Consider the following 18,935-nt stretch of genomic DNA (forward strand, 5'->3'; position numbering starts at 1 on the left):
TGGAAGGACTGATGCTGAAGCTCCAATACTTTGGCCACCTGATGTGAAGAACTGACTCACTGGAAAACATCCTGATGCTGAGAAAGATTGAGTGCTGGAGGAGAAAAGGAAGACAGAGGATGAGATGGTCAGATGGCATCACTGACACAATGGATATGAATTTGAGCAAACTCCAGGAGAGAGTGAAGGACAGAGAAGCCTGTTGCAGTTTATGGGGTTGCAACGAGTTGGACACAACTTGGTGACTGAACAACAAGATCTAAATGTGTTCATATCCAGCAAAGTTCAAATAGAAGTTTTCAACAGCCCAAATTTTCTACCTAGGAATTAAGAGAAGGAATAGGGAAACCTGAGCTATAAATCACATTTTTAAATGAGGTGCATTAATCACTTCCAGAATTTGCAGATTGACGTCAGTTTGAGAGCAAGCTTAGTGTTTAAAATATTACTATTTTCCACATGTACAGAAATTGAGAACTTCAGATATTTTCCTTCTCGGGTAATTTGATTAGGTGCCACTGTAATATAGAATTCAATAACAGAACATTGATGACTTTGTCTTGAATAAACATGAAGTTTTAAAGTGATATATTATTGACAATGGCATCTAGGATTGTTCATTGTTCGAGTTTTGAAGAAGAGTGAACTGATTATGGTGAACAATTTAAAAAACTTTGAAATTATTGAAGTGAAGTGAAGTTGCTCAGTCGTGTCCGACTCTTTGCAACCCCATGGACTGTAGCCTACCAGGCTTCTCTGTCCATGGAATTTTTCAGGCAAGAGTACTGGAGTGGGTTGCCATTTCCTTCTCCAGGGGATCTTCCTGACCCAGGGATCAAACCCAGGTCTCCTGCATTGTAGGCAGATGCTTTACCCTCTGAGCCACTTGTCATATAAGCAGGCATTCTCTGCATTTGTAGAACTGAAGCTCAAACACACAAAGTAAATATATTACACCCAACAAGAGGTAATTTTGTTTCAGCAAAACATCCATATTAAAATACATCATTAAATTATATTTGATTTGATATTACTTGCTTATTTGAAAATCTGTTTCACTTTTATAGTGTAAAGAGTCATATATGCAAGGACTTGATACACATGTACAAATGTAAAATAACTAAGTAATAGTAAAACAGAGAGTATAAGTCCAGCAGAGGGCCATCCAGGTAGTGTCCATACCCTTTGGGGGTCCCACCTGTCACTGTATGCACCTCAGCCTGCTAGCATCACAAAGTATCCAAGGCTCCCCTGTGCCTCCTTTCCCAAGACTATAATCAGACATTTCTCCAAAGCAGAAATTGAGTAAACAAGATCTGGGCACCAAGTAAACTCACTGTTACTATGAAGCTATTTTTTCTGTACCCTTCTACTGAATAGAATTAGAAACTATATTTTTATAATTATTTTATTGGAAGATAATTGTCTTACAATATTCTGTTGGTTTCTACCATACATCAACATGAATCAGCCATAGGTATATGTACGTCCCCTCTCTCCTGAACCCCCTTTCCATCTCCCTCCCCACCCTACCCCTCTAGGTTGTCACAGAGCACTGGGTTGGGACACCTGTACCCCATGTTCATTGCAGCCATTTTTACAATAGCTTGGACATGGATGCAACTTAGATGTCCATCATCAGATGAATGGATACAGAAATTGTGGTACATATATACAGTGGAATATTATTCAGCTATGAAAAAGAACGCATTTCAGTCAGTCCTAACAAGATGGGTGAATCAAGAACTGTATTTTTAAATATTACAGATTCATATTATTAGTTCATACTTATATTCCCAATTCAAATTCATTAAAACACACGATTCTGACTCACCTTCCCAATTCTGTTTCTGCCTCTTTTTCCTACAGCGAGAACCACTGTTCCCAATGTCAACATTTTTACTTACTGTCTCATATGATACACATATAAGTTTCAAGATCCCTCTTCTGTCCTGCTCTTCTTCCCAAACACCTTTGTCCTAGAGCTATTAGATGGCCCAGAGTAAGACAGCATTTCTATGTTGGGGAGCCACAGTGTCTCAGTGTAAGTAGTGGAAGCCCACCCAGGGTTCCTGAGACCTGCTTCTGTGATCTGTCAGGTTAAAATTATTTTTAGAATAACACTGAGATATTATTTGCTTTTTGCACTTTTATTGTTTGACAAGAGTACTGTGGAATTCTTCAAAAGCTACCGGATGTCACATGAAAGCTAGATTTTCTTCATACATATATACACATACCTCTTCATATATATAGTCATATATATTTCTTCAGTCAAAACAACATAATGCAGCAGTTTGAATGCAGAAGCAGATATGGAATCTAGCGGCCCTCTAGTAAACAAACACTAGAGGTTTGCAGAAATATAAAACAGTGCTATCAGTTCAGTCGCTCAGTCGTGTCCAACTCTTTGCGACTCCATGAATCGCAGCACGCCAGGCCTCCCTGTCCATCACCATCTCCCAGAGTTCACTCAAACTCATGTCTATCAAGTCGGTGATGCCATCTAGCCATCTCACCCTCTATTGTCCCCTTCTTCTCCTGCCCCCAATCCCTCCCAGCATCAGCGTCTTTTCTAATGAGTCAACTCTTCACACGAGGTGGCTGAAGTATTGGAGTTTCAGCTTTAGCATCATTCCTTCCAAAAAACACCCAGGGCTGATCTCCTTCAGAATGGACTGGTTGGATCTCCTTGCAGTCCAAGGGAGTCTCAAGAGTCTTCTCCAACACCACAGGTCAAAAGCATCAATTCTTCGGTGCTCAGCTTTCTTCACAGTCCAACTCTCACATCCATACATGACCACTGGAAAAACCATAGCCTTGACTATACGGACCTTTGTTGGCAAAGTAATGTCTCTGCTTTTGAATATGCTATCTAGGTTGGTCATAACTTTTCTTCCAAGGAGTAAGCGTCTTTTAATTTCATGGCTGCAGTCACCATCTGCAGTGATTTTGGAGCCCCAAAAAATAAAATCTGACAGTTTCCACTGTTTCCCCATCTATTTCCCATGAAGTGATGAGACCAGATGCCATGATACTTCTCATTAAATCTATTTTGTTTTGGAAAATGTTTTTCATAAAACTATTTTATTTATATTAACATGCAATAGGTTTACCATTATTATTTTTAATGAAAAGAATTCATTTAAAATATTTAATTGATAAATGTTTAAATTTGTTTTGTGTTTTAATTCTAAATATTAACTCAATAAATTAAAAACAAATTAAGTTAATAAATAATTCACATAAATTAAGGCTCTTTGGAGTCCCCTATAATTTTTAAGAGTGTAAAAGAGTCCTGAGGCTCTCACACAAACTGAGAACCAATGCCTTAATATAGCGCTGATAAGGAAAAAATAAGGAGAAAGAACTCTGACTGTCTAACTCTTTGGGAACCCATAGACTGTAGCCTGTCAGGCTCCTCTGTCCGTGGAATTCTCCAGGCAAGAATACTGGAGTCGGTAGCCATTCCCTTTCCCAGGGGATCTTCCTGACCCAGGGATTGAACCCAGGTCTCCTGCATTGCAGGCAGGCTCTTTACAATCTGAGCCACCAGGAAAAGCCCCAGATAGGAACAGATAGGAACTTACATATAATAACCAAATGTAGTGAATGTGTCTTGTTTGAATCTTAATTCTAAAAAATAAAAAAAGAGATATTTTTGAGATATAAGGAAAATTTAACTATGTAGTATTAGATGACATTAAGAAATTTAAATTTTCTTTGGTTCGAAAATGGCATAGTGATTTTGAAGAAAAAAAAATACAGGTGAAATTAAATGATGACTAAAATTTGCTTTAAAATGACTCCAGGAGAAAAAAAGTAGCAGGGAGTAGATGAAATAAAATTGGGAAATGTTGATAATTCAGGATGATGGATATATAAGTTAATGATAATACTCTCTACATTTGTATTATGGAAATTCTCCAAAATAACCTTACAAACAAAGAAAACAATAAAAACTTAGAAAACACTGATTTTGAAGATTTTCAGGGATGCATGCTAAGTTGCTTCAGTCATATCTGTCTCTGTGCAACCCTATGGACTATAATTCTCCAGGCTCCTCTGTCCATGGGATTCTCCAGAAGAATACTGGAGTGAGCTGCCATGCCCTTCTCCTGGGGGATCTTCCTGACCCAGGGATCAAACCCACATCTCCTATGTCTCCTGCTTTGGCAGGTGGGTTCTTTACCACTAGTGCCGCCTTGAAACAATTTTGTAATTGATAAAGTTTAATTTCTAAGCACTGTGAATGAGAATTTCAGTAGATGGTCATGAACTTCTACTTCAAAAATTTTCCCAAATTATTAAGCAGATATCTCTGACTCTATGGGAAATCCCAGGAAAATCTGAAGTTGCAAAATAAATTTAGTTACTGGAATGGGAAATACCTAAACCAATTAAGAAGAATTGATGACTCTTGAGAGTCCCTTGGACAGCAAGGAGATCCAACCAGTCCATCCTAAAGGAAATCAGTAAGAAAAACAGTTTAGAGTAAAACTAGAAGTGAGATTTTTTTTACTCTTAACCAATTCAGATCAGTTAACGTTTCCAGCAAGAAAAGGAAACTTGCTCAAGTATTAAAGTCTTCTGGGAACAAGTTAATTAATCAATTTAATTACACAATTGTCTTATGCAAAGCAGAATTTGGGGAGGTAAAGCATGTGTATAATAGAGTTGCTACCCTTTAACCTAGTTAGAGATCTAAGAGACAGGAAGACTTAAATATACAAAATAATGTGTGGCAGAAAAGATACAGTTTCCCGTGCACTTGAGTAGGAGTTATTCCATCCTCCATAGGGAGACTATGGTTATAAATGCTCCCAGTGGAGCATTTATAAATACTCACAGTGGTAAAGAATCTGCCTGCTAATGCAGGAGACGCAACAGACACCGGTTTGATCCCTAGGTCAGGAAGATCTCCTGGAGATGGAAATGGAACCCCACTCCAGTATCCTTGCCTGGGAAATCCCATGGACAGAGAAGCCTGGCAGGCTTCAGTCTATGAAGTCACAAAAGATTCAGAAATGACAGTGCAAGCACATCATTTCATCCTCCAGCTCTATCCGTATTCCATCCCTGATATTAAAGCAAGACAGGTGTTGAAAATTACTCACTCCCCATAGACTCAGTAAGAAATGTCCATTCAAAAAAGATATTTAACTAAAAAATAAAGCTATATATGAATAATAAAGGAGGCCCATGCCAGTTATACTATACTTTAATCATGAATTTAAATGGAAAACCAAGGACTATCAGGTATACACATGAAGAGAACCAACATTATAAAGAGAAAGACTCCCTACCCCTCAAAAGAGAGAAAAAACAAAAACTAATGATTTTGAGATCTTAGTGGAAACAATTCAAGGTATAGAAGAAAAAAAACTTTTAAGACAAAAAAATTTTATAATTTACTCAGAGTTAGAAATTATATCCGTAACACTAAAACAGAAAGCAATGAAAAAGGAAAAGAATAAGAAAGAACTTTAAGGAATTTTTTAATAGGATAAATTTTTGGTATAATGACTGGAAAACAAAATTTTAGTAATCTCCCAGAATAAGAAGACCAAGACACGGACTATATCAAAGACAAGAGACACACAGAACCAATCTAGGAAATTCAATTAACAGGAACTTCAAGGATTGAAAAGAAAATATCGAGAGAAAAAGTTACCAAAGGGGAAAATTTCAGAGTTAGAGGTAAATCTTCTGAGTGAAAGGACCCACCAAGTATACATTAAAATTATTTCTAAATAATATTTTTTAAATATACCTTGAGGCACTGTTCTGAAATTTTAGGTCAAGGATAAAGAGTAAAAGCTAAACAGAAACAAAAGAACAAGAATAATACGGATACCAAACTTCTCAGCCACATTAGAAGCTAGAATGCTGTCATAAATTAAGTGCATTACTGGCTCAAAATAATCATCTCCCTGTATCAAACTTTTGCCTCATAAATTGGTAGTCTTCTCTCATCTAACTCTTAGCTTAACCAAATGGCTTACATTGACCAGTGAGTTTCAGCAAAAGAGATGTGAAAGGAGTTTGCGTATGTTCAGTCTTTCTCTTGGATCCCTGCCACTATCATGAGAACATATTAGGATAACTTGGAAGGAAAATAAAAGAGTGATATGGAAAGCGGCTCAGTCACTCCAGATGAAGTCATCCTAGCCCAGCCTACAACTAGCCAATTCCCAAATATGTGATTCCATTTAAAATCCGCAGTCATATAGCTGTTCTCAGGAGATCACAGACTTGTAAGTATCCCAACTGACACTAAAATAACTGCCCAGACAATTCATACAATTAGGAGCAATAATAAATGGTTGGTTTGATTTCTTCCATATTGTAAAGCAATTATCAATCAATTAAAAATAAACAGACTTAAAAAATTGTTGGATTTATTTGAGCTTCTACATTTAAAGTGGCTTCCCTGGTAGCTCAGCGGTAAAGAATCCACCTGCAATGCAGGAGACCCCAGTTTGATTCCTGGGTTGGGAAGATCCCCTGGAGAAGGGATAGCCTACCCACTCCAGTATTCTTGGGCTTCCCTGGAGGCTCAGCTGGTAAAGAATCTGCCTGGGATGCGAGAGACCTGGTTTTGATCCCTGGGTTAAGAAGATCCCCTGGAGAAGGGAAAGGCTACCCACTCCAATATTCTTGGGCTTCCCTGGTGGCTCAGCTGGTAAAGATTCTGCCTGGGATGCAGGAGACCTGGGTTCGATCTCTGGGTTGGGAAGATCCCCTGGAGAAGGGAGAGACTACCCACTCCAGTATTCTGGTCTGGAGAATTCCATGGACTGCATAGTTTACAGGGTCACAAAGAGTCAGACACGACAGAGCCTCTGTCACATTTAAGGTATTTTGTTATGCATCATTGTTGTGGCAATAGACAACAGACAGAAACACAAAGGACCAATGCCCTCAAATATTTGAGGAAAAGTTTTAAACCTAAAATTCAATACCTAGCCAAATGATCAATCAAGAGTGAAGGCAAGAACAAGACATTTCACAAATGCAAGAATAGATATCTATTGCTTTTCATGTGTCACTTTCTTGAGAAATCGCTTACAAAAGTTTTCCAGAAAAAAATTCAAAGCGAGACAGAACAAGACACTGTATCTAGAAAACAGTGAATCCAATCCAGAATTTTCAGGACAAAAGCCATGTTTTAGGCTCAGGAAGAATATCAAGAATATCAAAATATTGGCTAAGGAGGACACAGGTTTCGATCTCCAAGTGGGGTGAGGAGCAGGGACTCAGTAAAACAGTAAATGTGACTGAGAGATCAGAAAGTAGTGATAATGTAATAAAGTAATAATAGTGCAGGGGTGACATCAGTGAAAGTGGAAGAGCAAGGACATCTGAAAAGCCTCTCCTTCATAAAAGCAATGAGAACACTGGTAAAATTTGCCAAAATCAACTTTTTTAGAAATCTGGAAATGAACCGAAGGCTTGTAGCAATCCAGGGAGCATTTGTTCATAACAAGTGACCAAATGTCAGTAAATACAGTGAGTTTTGTGGCATTTTAATTTGCCTAATTCTCATACCCTAGCTTTGCAATATGCTTGAAAAGCAATAACCCATGATCAGGGTGAAAACCAGCAGCCACTCTATGGGGCACCTCTTCCCCAGAACACTATTATTTGACTTATCTCCTCATGCCCTGGAAGACCCCACTTACAAAGACGTTTTTATCTTCTTCAAATCTCATAAAGTCTGTTAATCAGGCAGTCGTGTCTGACTCTTTGCAACCCTATGGACTGTAGCCCACCAGCCTCCTCTGTCCCCAGGATTTTCCAGGCAAGAATACTGGAGTGAGTAGCCATTCCTTTCTCCAGGGGATCTTTCCAACCAAGTCATCAAACTCAGGTCTCCTGTACTGCAGGTGAATTCTTTACCATCTGAGCTAACAGGGAAGTCCAAAGCTCATCCAGTGTGACAATTATGTCTTCACATGTGAAAGAATGAAGTTGGACATCTTATCTTACACAATATACAAAAATTAACTCAAAATGAATCAAAGATCTAAGAGGTAAAGCTATACAATTCTTGGATGAAAATAGGTTTAATTTCTGTGACCTTAGATTAGAAAATGATTTCATAGATACAATACCAAAAGCATAAGCACTGCAAGGAAAAAAAAAAGATAAATTGGACTTCATTAAAATTAGAAACTTTGTGTTTCAAAAGACACTATCAAGAAGGTGAAAAGACAATCCACAGAATAGGAAATCACACAGTTGATAAGAGTCTAGAATTCAGAATATATTTTTTTTACTTCTTAGCAACTTATCATTAAGACAACACATTAAAAAATACACAAAGAAACTGAACAGATGTGTCTCCAAAAAGGGTATATAGATGTCCAAGTACACAAAAAGATACTCAATGTCATTAGCAAAATGCCAATCAAAACCACCATGAGATATCACTTCACACCAACTAGGATGACTGCAATTTAAAAAAGAAACAATAACAAGTATTGGTGACAGTGTAGAAAAATCAGAACTCTCATAAAAACAGTATAAAATTATGCCGCTGCTTTGGAAACAGTTACAGTTACTCAAAAGTTTAACACAGAGTTATCACATGAGTCAGCAATTCCATTCCCAAGAGAAATTAAAACCTAAGTTCACACCAAAACTTGTACAAATATTCACAGCAACAATATTCATAGTACCCAAAAAGTGGAAAAATCCAAATTGCCATCAACTAATGAATAAGTAAATATGATATATCCATGGGCTTCCCTGGTGGCTCAGACAGTAAACCGTCTGCCTGCAATGTAGCAGACCCATGTTCGATTCCTAGGCTGGGAAGTTCCCCTGGAGAAGGAAATGGCAATCCACTCCAGCACTCTTGCCTGGAAAATCCCATGTACAGAGGAGCCTCAGGCTACAGTCCATGGGGTCACAAAGAGTTGGACATATTATTTGGCTACATAAAGGAATGAAATACTGATATGCTATACTATGGGTGAACATGTCACAACATGGATGAAACCATTATGCTAAGTCAAAGAATCCAGACACGAAAGTTCACAGTGTTAGGATTCTATTTATATGAAATGTTCAAAATAGACAAATTCAAAGATGAAAAGTAAATGCATGGTTGCCAGCATTTGGGGTAGAGAGGAATGTGGAATGACTGCTAAATGGTTTTAGCCAAAGTGCTAAACAAGTTTCTTATTGAGAATAATAAATTATTCTGAAATTAGATAGTGATAATGGTTGCACAACTTTGTGAATGTCTTATACTAAAAGCAACTTAATTGAATACTTTAAAAGGTTAAATTTTATGACATGTGAATTAAAGCTTGATTTTTTAAAATAGTGGAGGATAAGGATCTCAAAGCTCCATCTCTTCAAAAAGTCACAGTCTAAATATGTGGCAAATTGAAATGGGAAATAATATTAAGCAACTGGTAGAGTATAAGAAAAAAGAACTCATGACTTCTGATTTCTGGTACAACATAGGAGTTTAGAAGCCACCACTCTATTCTAACAATAGACAAAAAGCAGAACAAATTATAGACTTCACATTTTTTCTTAGATGTACAAGAGAAGTAAAGTCATGAAGCAAATTGGTGCCCCCCCCCAAACTGGAGAGACTGACAAGTGAATTCAAACAATTACAACTTATGGTTCAACTCACAAGCTGAAATTTCTACAGGAACCAGTGCTATGGCAGAAAAATCAGGAAGGTCACTGATGAATTTCTGAAGGCTCAGAGTGAACACATCTGACAGTTAAAAAAAACTTCAGGAAAACCCAGTCATAGGAGAGCCTCATTCATTCTTGTATGGCTTTTATCTCTTGGATATCAACCAGATTCTTACAGTAAATATCAGGGAGAAATCCCCTTATGCTTCCAGCAAGGACCAGGGAGATGAACCTATTTGAAAAACACCAGAACACACTGTTCTTCTTAACAAGGTTTGCCCTCAGGGGAAACTATTTGACCAGAGCCTAAACCCACTAGAGCTTTATCACAGTTCAGCTGACCTGGACGAAAGGAAATGCACAACTCCAGCCCTTTGTAGCCTTCCACGCAGGGAAAGGGAAATACCCTTCTGCAGACCACTCAAGTCATACTGTTTCACTTCAGTTCAGTTCAGTCACTCAGTCGTGTCCGACTCTTTGCGACCCCATGAATCACAGCACGCCAGGCTTCCCTGTCCATGACCAATTTCTGGAGTTCACTCAAACTCACGTCCATCGAGTCAGTGATGTCATCCAGCCATCTCATCCTCTGTCGTCCCCTTCTCCTCCTGCCCCCAATCCCTCCCAGCATCAGAGTCTTTTCCAATGAGTCAACTCTTCTCATCAGGTGCCCAAAGTATTGGAGCTTCATCTTCAGCATCAGTTCTTCCAATGAATATTCAGGACTGGTCTTCTTTAGGATGGACTGGTTGGATCTCCTTGCAGTCCAAGGGGCTCTCAAGAGTCTTCTCCAACATCACAGTTCAAAAGCATCAATTCTTTGGCACTCAGCTTTCTTCACAGTCCAACTCTCACATCCATACATGACTACTGGAAAAACCATAGCCTTGACTAGATAGAGGGAAAAGAAGACAGAAGTATTTGTGAAGTTCACAGTCCAGAGGGATAGACTCACTACCTAATCATAGGGCTACAGATTGCTTCTCCCTTTCCTGTACCTTGTCACCATGTTACTAAAGGCCTGTTTACAACAGTTCCTTTCATCTAGTACATGTATGTTCAACTATGAAAAATTACAAGACGTACTAAAACACCAAAAAAGTCAGAAAGGATAGAGCATTTGAAGCAGACATGGTAGAGATGCTAGCATTATCAAACCAGAAACACTTAAAACAACCGTGGTTACTATGTTAAAAGCTTGCCTTGAGGAAACAATTGTTTTGAGTTGCTATGTAGCCATTTAAAAGAATAACAACTATGCTCACACTCAGAGTCTGGACGTTAGATAAGGACCTGAGCTTAGAATTCCTGACACAAGCTCCTACCTTGCTTCTTCCGGGGCACCTTTTAAAATAGCTACTTAGAGTGGAGCCCACAAAAATTAGTAACCTCAGCCCCAATCACCTTATAAGTAACAGGAGCTTCCTTCTATCTCTTGCTTACCTGTGACCCTGGATGGAGGATCACACTTCCCCCAGCTCATTGCACAGATCGCCTCCCTCATTTCTGGGATTTGTAAGTAATAAATCTTGTGACTTTACTTCCTCTATATAAGTATGCTAAAACTGCACTTTCAATCAAGATGTCCCTATAGTTTTCACTTGCCCAGAGTGGGAGCCCAGATGACGAGGGAGCTACCTGCCAACCCCATGCGGGTGGTTTGTGCCTCCTCATTCAGCAGGTCATAATCTGCATATTCTTAATACACCAGCTACAGGCCCACCAATACAAGGCTTTAATAGATAAAGTCAACAGCATGGAAGATCAGATAGTCAACTTAAGCAGAGAGATGAAAATTCTAAGGGAAAAAAAAAAAAAACAAAAGGAAATGCAAGAACACTGTAACTGAAGTGAAGATCGCCTTTAATTGGTTTATTAGTGAACTGAAAATGGCTGAAGAAAGAATCTCCGAGCTTGAGGATATCTCAATAAAAACTTTCAATATTAAAAAGAAAAGGGAGACTGGAAAAAAAAACAACAGAATACTCAAGGACTTTGGTACAACTACAAAAAGTATAACGTGTATATAATAAAGAAGAAAGAAAGGAATAGAAGAAATATTTAAAACAGAAATAAGTGACAATTTCCCCCAAATTAATGTCAGATATCAAATCCAGATACAGGAAGATCAGAGGACTCCAAGCAGGATAAATGCCAAAAAACTATACCTAGGCATGTCATATTCAAATGATAGAAAATCAAAGAAAATGAAAAATCCTGAAGGAAATCAGAGGGGAAAACACCTTACCTGTAGCAGAAAAAAAGATAAGCATTATATCTGACTTTTCCTCAGAATCCATGCTGGCAAGAAAAGAGCAGAGTGAAATGCTTTAAGCATTGAGAGAAAAGAACCAAAAACCTAGAATTTTGTACACTGTGAAATTATCCTTCAAAACTGACAGAAAAAATAAAGATTTCTTCATACAATTGAGGGGATGTGTTGCCTCCTTAAAAGAAACATTTAATAAAAAATTTCCCCAGAGAGAAAAAAAGGGAGAAAAGAAGAGCATCAGAGAAGAAGGTAAAATAAAAACTCTTACTTTTCTTATTCTCAGTTGATTGAACAGATTAGTTTTCTCAGAATAATAGTAATAATGTATAGAATCATGTGTGTTAATGTGTATATTGTATGTTTGCTTATAGACAAGTGAATTGAGAGATAACAATGATACAAAGAACAATGAAGAAATTGGCATTATTTCTTTTTAATTTATTTATTTTAATTGGAGGCTAATTACTTTACAAGATTGTATTGGTTTTGCCATACATCAACATGAATCCACCATGGGTGTACATGTGTTCCCCATCCTGAACCCCCCTCCCAACTCCCTCCCCATCCCATCCCTCTGGGTCATCCCAGTGTACCAGCCCCAAGCATCCAGTATCATGCATCGAACCTGGATTGGCAATTCATTTCACATATGATAATATACATGTTTCAATGCCATTATTTCAAATCATCCCCCCCTCTCCCTCTCCCACAGACTCCAAAAGACTGTTCTATACATCTGTGTCTCTTTTGCTATCTCACATACAGGGTTATCATTACCATCTTTCTAAATTCCATATATATGCGTTAGTATACTGTGTTGGTGTTTTTCTTCCTGGCTTACTTCACTCTGTATAATAGGCTCCAGTTTCATCCACCTCATTAGAATTGATTCAAGTGTATTCTTTTTAATGGCTGAGTAATACTCCATTGTGTATATGTACCACAGCTTTCTTATCCATTCATCTGCAGGGCAGAGGCTAATAGAGTTCTGCCAAGAGAATGCACTGGTCGTTGCAAACACCCTCTTCCAGCAACACAAGAGAAGACTCTACACATGGACATCACCAGATGGTCAATACTGAAATCAGATTGATTATATTATTTGTAGCCAAAGATGGAGAAAGTGAAAGTGAAAGTCACTCAGTCATGTCCGACTCTTTGAAACCCCTGGACTATACAGTCCATGGAATTCTCCAGACCAGAATACTGGAGTGGGTGGCCTTTCCCTTCTCCAGGGGTTCTTCCCAACCCAGGGATTGATCCAGGTCTCCCACATTGCAGGCTGATTCTTTATCAGCAGAGTCACAAGGGAAGCCCAAGAATACTGGAGTGGGTAGTCTGTCCCTTCTCCAGGGGATCTTTCCACCCCAGGAACTGAACCAGGGCCTCCTGCATTGCAGGTGGATTCTTCACCAACTGAGCTATCAGGGAAGCCCTAAAGATGGAGAAGCTCTATACAATCAGCGAAAACAAGACAGGGAGCTGACTGTGGCTCAGATCATGAACTCCTTATCGCCAAATTCAGACTTAAATTGAAGAAAGTAGGGAAACCCACTAGACCATTCAGGTATGACCTAAATCAAATCCCTTACGACTATACAGTGGAAGTGACAAATAGATTCAAGGGATTAGATCTGATAGACACAGTGCCAGATGAACTATTGATGGAGGTTTGTGACATTGTATAGGAGACAGAGATCAAGACCATCCCCAAGAAAAAGAAATGCAAAAAGGCAAAATGGTTGTCTGAGGAGGCCTTACAAATAGCTGAGAAAAGAAGAGAAGCTAAAAGCAAAGGAGAAAAGGAAAGATGTATCTATTTGAATGCAGAGTTCCAAAGAATAGCAAGGAGAGAAGAGAAAGCCTTCCTCAGCAATCAATGCAAAGAAATAGAAGAAAACAATAGAATGGAAAAGACTAGAGATCATTTCAAGAAAATTAGAGATACCAAGAGAGCATTTCATGCAAAAAAGGGCACAATAAAGAACAGAAAATGTATGGAGCTAACAGAAGCAGAAGATATTAAGAAGAGGTGGCAAGAATACACAGAAGAACTATTCAAAAAAGATCTTCATGACTCAGATAACCATGACAGTGTGATCTCTCACCTAGAGCCAGACATCCTGGAATGCAAAGCCAAGTGGGCCTTAGGAAGCATCACTATGAACAAAGCTAGTGGAGGTGACAGGATTCCAGCTGAGCTACTTCAAATCCTGAAAGATGATGCTGTGAAAGTGCTGCACTCAATATGCCAGCAAATTTGGAAAACTCAGCAGTGGCCACAGGACTGGAAAAGATCAGTTTTCATTTTAATCCCAAAGAAAGTCAATGCTAAAGAATGTTCAAAGTACCACACAATTACACTCATCTCACACACTAGCAAAATAATGCTTAAAATTCTCCAAGTGAGGCTTCAGTGGTTTGTGAGCCATGAAATTCCAGATGTTCAAGCTGGATTTAGAAAAGGCAGAGGAACCACAGATCAAATTGCCAACATCCACTGGATCATCGAAAAAGGAACAGGGTACCAGATAACATCTACTTTTGCTTTATTGATGACGCCAAAGCCTTTGACTGTGGGGATCACAACAAACTGTGGAAAATTCTTCATGAGATGGGAATACCAGACCACCTGACCTGCCTGCTAAGAAATCTGTATGCAGATCAAGAAGCAACAGTTAGAACTGGACATGGAACAACAAATCGGGTAAGTACATCAAGGCTGCATATTGTCACCCTGTTTATTTAACTTCTATGCAGAGTACATCATGGGAAATGCCAGGTTGGATGAAGCACAAGCTGGAATCAAGATTGCTGGGAGATGCATCAGTAACCTCAGATATGGAGATGATACCACCCTTATGGCAGAAAGTGAAGAACTTAAGAGCCTCTTGATGAAAGTGAAAGAGGAGAGTGAAAAGGTTGGCTTAAAGCTCAACATTCAGAAAACTAAGATCATGGCATCTGGTCCCATCACTTCATGGCAAACAGATGGGGAAACAATAGAAATAGTGACAGCCTTAATTTTGGGGGGCTCCAAAATCACTGCAGATGGTGACTGCAGCCATGAAATGAAAAGATGCTTGCTCCTTGGAAGAAAAGCTATGACAGACTTACACAGCATATTAAAAAACAGAGACATTACCTTACCAACAAAGGTGTGTCTAGTCAAAGCTATGGTTTTTCCAGTAGTCATGTTTGGATGTGAGAGTTGGACTATAAAGAAAGCTGAGCGCAGAAGAACTGATGCTTTCGAACTGTGATGTTGGAGACAACTTTTGAGAGTCCCTTGGACTGCAAGGAGATCCAACCAGTCCATCCTAAAGGAGATCAGTCCAAATATTCATTGGAAGGACTGATGCTGAAGCTGAAACTCTAATACTTTGGCGATGGGAAGAGCTGACTCATTGGAAAAGACCATGATGCTGGTAAAGATTGAAGGTGGGAGGAGAAGAGGATGACAGAGGATGAGATGGTTGGATGGTATATCTGACGCAATGGACAAGAGTTTGAATCGGGTCTGAGAGTTGGTGATGGACAGGGAAGCCTGGCATTCTGCAGTCCATGGGGTCACAGTCGGACATGACCGAGAAACTGAACTGAAGTGAACAAATTATGAAAGAGGTTTCTTTTAAAATTCTGTGTTGCCATGATGATACCTGACTCCACCTGAACTTAACTCTTCTCAATCCTTGAGCTAACCAGTGTGTTTTCCTTATGGAAATATTTGTCTTAAGTTATGTTAATAAACTATGTATATAATCTAGAGACTCCTCAAGTCAGTTGGACTCAGAACTGATAAGGGCTCAACAAACCAGTATGTTTTACTCATACATTGTTTCCCTAATCTATATTAATTAAACTATATATTTTCTTAGAAATCTGCCTCTCTTCAATCATTTGCTGGCCTGGGATGCCAGTGTTAGTTCAAAATGCGTGTTGTGGGTAAGGGGCCTGGTGCTACTCTTGAGTTTTGAGACATCTTTCTATATAGCTTGCTAGTAGCTATAATACAACCATCTAAAGACTACCTGGGGGCACTCTTTCTGCCCTCTCCTGATGTCTATGTCAGAAGCTTTCTCTCTTTTATACTTTAATAAAACTCTGTTACAAAAAGCTCTGAGCAATCAAGCTTTGTCACTGGCCCCAGATTGAATTCTTTTCCTCCAGATGCCAAGAATCCCGGTGTCTTTTCATGGCTCAGCAACAACCTTTCAATAGTACATTTTAAAAAACCATTGTTCCAAGTCTATTCTAAATCTTACTCATCCACTGTGATCAGCCCCAAAAGCATACCATTGGGGAGAAAAAAATCCATGCAATCATAAAAAGCTTAAAACCAATTTTCTTTCAAACCCAGTGATGTAGCCTTTGGGAATTACATCAGACAGCACAGCTATGAAAAAAACTGAAATATTCACATTTTGCTTATTTTTATATGAAACTTTGTGCAGCATTCACCTTGGATCTCCAGAGGGCAGGCATACAATCATGAGCGTCATAGAGTTAGCATGAAAAGAATGCTTGCTATGGTAAAGGTCTCAAGTTACAATCTAAACTTTGAAGGAAAGGTGCCTTTGAAGATGAAACCAGGGTGAAGTGTCTGTTACAACTTAAATAAATTTTAGTCTGGCAATCAAATGTCCTGTAACTCCAAAACTCATGACCTACCCCTGGCTAAGCTGCAGAGCCAGAAACAACATTTGTAGGGCCCAGTGCAAAATGAAAATTCAGGGCCACTTGTTCAGAAAACAGGATAAAAATGTTTTCTTTCCTTCTGCTGTCTCTCAATTTGCCCTGTCATAGTGGGTTTTTGTTGTTTTTATTTTGCCATTGCATGTTACTCTCCCTTGGACACAAACATACTTGCAGGGCATCATGAGTGCCTGGGCCCTTTCCCTCTGACTAGGTGGTCACAAGTGCCCAAAACTGACCTTTTCCATGCCCAGACCCCTAACAGGAATGGAAGGCAACATCCAGGGGAACAGCTAGCAGAGAACCCAACCCTGGGAGGCAGAAAGCTGCCGGAAGATGGGACTTCACATGAGCCAAAGCTCGAAGTCCCCAGTGTATGTTTCATCATCCTGTCAGACATTACTTGTAAAACACCAATTCCAAATAAATTATTAAGAATTTTAAGATGACGCCTATAGAGCATTAAATCCCAAGTGCAAAGTCCCATTCTGAGTATAGGTCTCATGCAACTCATTGCACTTATCACATACCCATGAAGCTGGCCTTGCCACGTTAAGACATCCTCTAGCCTAATTTAACATTACAAAGAAGGCTGGAACACAAGGGGAGGATTGAGGCTCCCAGAAAGTAAAATACACCCTCAGACATTCAGACATCACCATCTGCAACTCTGTGCTCACAGATGCTTCCTGCCATGGGACAGAAAGATCTGTGCCTTTTGGGGGAAATGTTGTGGACTTCTGCTAAGTAACCTCAGTCTGCTAACTTTGCCTCTATCACTCAGACAAGCGCATCTGGTGTAATTTATCCAAGTGTCAGTGTCTGGTATTTTCTCAAACCTAATAGACATGAACTCAAGACCTATTTATTTAAGAATTAATCTAGAGTGTATGCTCTCTTAGGGCAGGAATTATCATCTTTGTATCTTTACAGTACCCTGCATAAGTTGATGTTCAAAATATGTTTCCTTGAGTTGAAACAGTGACTGCTTTTCAAATTACTCCTTACCTAAAATAAAAGTCAACTTTTTAAAAATGGATGGTAGCTAGAACTGTCAGAAAATCTATTTGGTATATAAATGTATATACTTATATGTACACACACACACTCATAGTCTTGATTCTATATATTTTTCTCAGAAGTCCCATGTGGCTATCAAGATGAATCCTACAAATAAACAGATTGAAAATTGCCACAAAGTCTTAATCAGAGGGAAATCTATTTCAAATCTATTTTGGTTAAAATGCAAAATAAATAAAACAATATTTACAAAAAGTATTTAAATACATGTATAAAATATGAAGAGTTTATGACATAATTAAGTAAAAAACCAAGAGGAGCTAATATAATACCTCAAGTCTTCAGAAGAAAACCATTTACTAATATATACAAAGTAAAAAGATTGGAAGGAAATGTTACCCAGTAATACTACCAATAAAAACATCTACTTTTGCTTTATTGACTACGCCAAAGCCTTTGACTGTGGGGATCACAATAAACTGTAGAAAATTCTTCAGAGATGGGAATACCAGAACTCCTGACCTGCCTCCTGAAAAATCTGTATGCAGATCAAGAAGTAACATTTAGAACTGGACATGGAACAACAGACTGGTTACAAATGGGGAAAGAAGTACATCAAGGCTGCATATTGTCACCCTGTTTATTTAACTTCTATGCAGAGTACATCATGGGAAATGCCAGATTGGATGAAGCATAAGCTGGAATCAAGATTGCCAGGAGAAATATCAATAACCTCAGATATGCAGATGATACCATCCTTATGGCAGAAAGTGAAGAAGAACTTAAGAGCCTCTTGATGAAAGTGGAAGAGGAGAGTGAGAACGTTGGCTTAAAGCTCAACATTCAGAAAACAAAGATCATGGCATCTGGTCCCATCACTTCATGGCAAATAGATGGGGAAACAATGGAAACAGTGACAGCCTTTATTTTGAGAGGCTCCAAAATCACTGCATATGGTGACTGCAGCCATGAAATTAAAAGATGCTTGCTCCTTGGAAGAAAAGCTATGACCAACCTAGACAGCATACTAAAAAGCAGAGACATTACTTTACCAACAAAGGTGTGTCTAGTCAAAGCTATGGTTTTTCCAGTAGTCATGTATGGATGTAAGATGGACTATAAAGAAAGCTGAGCACCAAAGAGTTGATGCTTTTGAACTGTGGTGTTGGAGAAGACTTTTGAGAATCACTTGGACTGCAAGGACATCCAACCAGTCCATCCTAAAGGGAATCAGTCCTGAATATTCATTGGAAGGACTGATGTTGAAGCTGAAACTCCAATA

The sequence above is a fragment of the Capra hircus genome, chromosome 1 (genome assembly GCF_001704415.2).
Source record: "Capra hircus breed San Clemente chromosome 1, ASM170441v1, whole genome shotgun sequence".
In the NCBI taxonomy this organism is placed as follows: Eukaryota; Metazoa; Chordata; class Mammalia; order Artiodactyla; family Bovidae; genus Capra; species Capra hircus.